Below are 4,528 nucleotides of genomic sequence, written 5' to 3'. Positions count from 1 at the left end.
ACATTTTATTCTGATTGATTTTAGGGAGAGAGAAAGAGATTGATTGATTTGTTGTTCCATTTACTTATGCATCCATTGGTTGCTTCTTAGCTGTGCCCAGACTGGAGATGAAACCTGCAACCTTGGTGTACTGGGAAACGCTCTAACAAACTGAGCTGCCTGGCCAGGGCCCCAGCACGTAGTGTGCTTTCAATAAATATTATCGAATCAAGCAATGGAATTTTGTGATGGGGAAGGATGGTTCAGCGGGCTTTCCTGTGCAACACCAGCCATTGTATAATCAGCCAGGTATGATGGATGCCAGCATCACCACCTCCATCAGACTGTCCACCAGGGTTGACATATTTCAGTCAGATAGATCAGATACTGATTCATCAGCAAGTTGAGCTTCTGGAAGTCTTAGCAAGTTTTAGATCTAGTATTACATATAAAATTAAGGACAGCCTTAGACAAACTATTTACTTTGCAGTGGAGGATAGTGATTTCTGTACCTGAAACTTCTATGGGACTTTTAAGTCTTTTACTGTTAAGGATTCTTGATAACAGGGGCCAAGATGTCATAACTCTGGAGATACACTGAGGTTTGCCAGCTGTAGTTGCCCCTGCTGACCTCAAGAGATAGAAATCCTCACTCCTCCTGATACACCAGCAGGTTATGTTACTCAGAATTGGTACCCATGCCAGCCAAAGTTTACAGTTCAAAATGAAGAGGAGAGAGGATGTACTAAAAATTATTGGTCCATGTTGTGGTGATATTGATTTTGAGATTAAATCTCTTGATGAAGAAAATGTGGTTGGCAAGATTCCCAAGCAATAGACTGGTTTTGTGATTTATAGATGCCGATAAGTTTGGGATCCAGTTCCCTTTAGAACTTGATATGAAAATAAAAGCTGTGATGCTTGGCATGTGTTGCCCTATTTACTTCATTTTTTCTTTGTTTTGTTTTTTAAAGGACTGGAGGCAAAGAACAGAGAGCAGGAGTTTGGTAGTGAATTTACAAAAGTCACGTTGGGAGAAAGAAATAAGAACCAAGGTGGGATATCTATAATAATAAAAGCATAATATGCTAATTAGACTGGACAGCTGAATGACCTTCTGGACATCATTCCAGATGTCCTTCTGGACAAAGTTGCCATGGCAGGGGCCAAGGCAGAGGTAGTTAGGGGCAATCAGGAAGACAGGGTGATCAATTGTGATCAGGCAGGCAGGCAAGCAGTTAGGGGCAATCAGGCAGACAGGTGAGTGGTTAAGGGCAATCAGACAGGCAGGCAGAGTTGTTAGGGGTGATCAGGCAGACAAGTGGCTAGGAGCCAGAAGTTCCAGATTACGAGAGGGATGTCCAAATGCCAGTTTAGGCCCAATCCCATAGTCGGACATCCCCTGAGGGGTCCTGGATTGCTAGCAGGTGCAGGCTGGGCTGAGGGACCCCCAACTCCGTGCCCACTGCATGAATGTCATGCACTGGGCCTCCAGTGTTTTCATATGTCTCTTGGCCTTCTGTATGGCCTCTTTCATAAAGTATCTGTTTATGTCCATTGCCCATTTTTTTTATTGGATTATTTATCTTCCTTTTGTTAAGTTGTATGAGTTCCCTGTAATGTTATCAAGGATAACATTGGCAAATACGTTCTCTTTTTTAGCTTGAAGGTATAATTGATGGTATTTGCTGCTGGGTTGAATTTGAGAAAAATAGGAAATGCAAGGATTCAAGAATGGCTTCCTAGGTTTTTATTTAGCAAATATATAAAATAATGTTATTTTCTGAAATGGGAAAGTGAAGGAGATAATCATGTTTTAGGGAAGAAGTTAGTGGGAACTAAGAATGTCATTCAATAGCCAAGTGGAAATATCAGTTATGTAATTGGCTACATCTTGTACTCAGAGAAGAGGTCTTTGGGAGATATAACTTTGGTAGTTATCAGCATAAAGCTAGCATATAAAGTTACAGGTGTTAATGAGGTTACATAGAAGAAGCATATAGACTGAGAAAGGTAGAGGGCTCAGGACCAAGAAATGAGTCATTCATTTATAGTGGCAAGGCCATTGAAGGAGATGGAGAGGATGCTTGGATATAGTGAGACCGGGCAGAGCTATGTCATGAAAGGAGAGCAAAACAGGTGAGTCAAGTAAGACATGAACAGCTTTGTTGAATGCACCTGAGAGGCAATAATACGAGGACACACAAGTGTCCACTGGGTCTTGACAAGAGCAAGTGAATTGTAGTGCTTGGAATGAAAGCCCCATTAGAAATGGTTGAAAGTGAATCAGAAATGAGGAAGAAAACACCTTAGGTAAAGGGGATATATTAATCCAGGAAAGAAGCTGATAACCATGGATGTATATTCTTTAGCTGATAGTGGACGATGATAAAGGGACTATGTGGGCATAAAACAATTGTTATGAAGAGATGATATTTTTATGTGTTCCAGTGATCAAGCATTGATTTCCAAGATTTTGTAACTTTAATGGTTCTGTTCTAATGTTAGAAGGGTGAATTGTTTCTACGTGCAAAATAAACTGAAGTAATTATTTGAATCTCAAACACTATGATTTACTGTCACAATGGAGCTTCTCATCATGGCTCTTCTTTGTGCTTGCCACATGACTCTCTAAGCTTGTGCTTTTTCATCTCCTGAGTGGAAACAATAATACTCACTACCTGTGGTTTCTGTGGACATGAAGTGAGATGATGTCTGTATGGATTGACATATTATTTGTGTCTGTACCAAAAGATAAAATGGACATTCGCTGAAATACCTCTGATGGTACCCAACTGGCCATAGTGCAGCTATTGTCTAAAACAGTGCTAGATAATAAATGCCTTGATGGAAGAAAGTATATTTTGACCACTTTCATATCCTCAGTGCCCAGCAGTGCACTTAGCCTGAGCTGTCTGTCAAATTAAATTAAAAATAAAAAAAAAACATAAAGAAACTTCCAGCAAACTGTAGAGCAAGATGAAATTAGGTATGACTACATTTATTCTGTCTTTGTAGTTCTGCCCTTGAAACAATGGGATGTGGAATGGTTTCACTACAAAGAGTCTATTTGACACTTGAATTTAAAGAGCTGCTTAGGAACACCCATATATCTTTCATATCTGCCTGAAGTTATACCACTATGTTTTTGCTTCTAATTTCTCTGTTTCATTACTATTCATCTGTGACAAGGCAGAACAATTTGTTGTAACTATACCTATAATCATCTTTTGATACCAGCATTTCAATTCAGTTCTGAAAGTTCGTTTAAAAAGGCTTTCAGGTTTCTTCCTACATATTTTAGTGGTTTATCACATGTTTTTAAATAAGTCCACTATGTTTATGATGATTCCTTAATGCCCAGTGAATGGCATTAAAACTATCCGAAAGCTCTAGGAAACATGACCCCAAAAAGTGCTCTCCATTGTCCCACTTTTTGGAATTAGGTCTGAAAAATATCTTAAATTTGGGGCCAGGTGTATGTTTCTGTGTGCTCATCTGTCTTATTTTGTTGTACCTGCTGTGTTCTTTTCATGGCTTATCCTGTTTAAAGTCTTGGGGTATTTTAAGAATACAAAGTGAAAATTTCAGCAGATATGCTCTTATCAGTCCACAGGGACAAGTCTGTACATTCATCGTGTCCCGAACAGGGAGATTAATGGACCCGTAGCAACAAATTAGACTTTAGAATTGATCAGTTTAGATTTGAGAGAAAGTATCTTCATTTTCCTTTGAGTACAAATAATTGAAATTAATGAAATGAAATATTTAAATTCAGCACCTATCTTCTACCTACTGAAATGTTTCTGCATCTAATAAAATGAGGTTTACAAATGCAATATTCTCTAGGAACCAGAAAAAGCACATTTACTGCCACTTAGAGAGTATTGACATATCTATAAAATTATTACAGAATTCAGTGAGGTTAAAATATGTATTAAAATATGAAAATATAAATTCTGGATCTATATAAAATCCTGATGTCAGGTCACTGGGGTTCATTAGGTTAGAATTGGTTTTCAGAGAATATTATATACATGGGATAGGGAGTGACTACCTTTTTATGTATGAGATTTATGAGGCTGTATAGTAATTGGCAATATACATTGTTTAATTTCCCTCCTAAGGATAGGTAAACCCTAAGTAAAAAATTCTGAATTACCTGCCCAATCTCCAAAACCCAACATAATCAACAAACTCCAGAAACATTTAATGGAGTACTAATTTGAGGCAGAGAAAAAATAAAAACAATGGTAATAGTCAAAATAAGGGAAGAGTTAGGTGAACAATAATGTAGTCACTAAGAAAATATATAATTAGATATTTGTAATAAACTAAGGGGAAAATCTTGTGTTGCAGTGTTGAAAAGCAATCACAATTTTTATATATAGCCTAGCTCAATCAAATCATGCAAAAAATAAATCAGAGCCCTAAATGGTTTGGCTCAGTGGATAGAGTGTCGGCCTGCGGACTGAAAGGTCCCAGGTTCGATTCCAGTCAAGGGCATGTACCTTGGTTGAAGGCACATCTCCAGTAGGAGGTGTGCAGG

General features: G+C 38.2%; 1 pseudogene; it reads left to right on the top strand.

Moving 5' to 3' along the window:
* Nucleotides 1-276: 276 nt before the first annotated feature.
* On the top strand, nucleotides 277-990 carry LOC102758127 (annotated as a pseudogene).
* Nucleotides 991-4,528: the final 3,538 nt, after the last annotated feature.

Source organism: Myotis davidii, unplaced genomic scaffold (genome assembly GCF_000327345.1).
Source record: "Myotis davidii unplaced genomic scaffold, ASM32734v1 scaffold5, whole genome shotgun sequence".
NCBI classification, from domain to species: domain Eukaryota; kingdom Metazoa; phylum Chordata; class Mammalia; order Chiroptera; family Vespertilionidae; genus Myotis; species Myotis davidii.
Note: the sequence above shows the minus strand (reverse complement) of the source record. Positions and strands in the feature narration are given on the sequence as shown.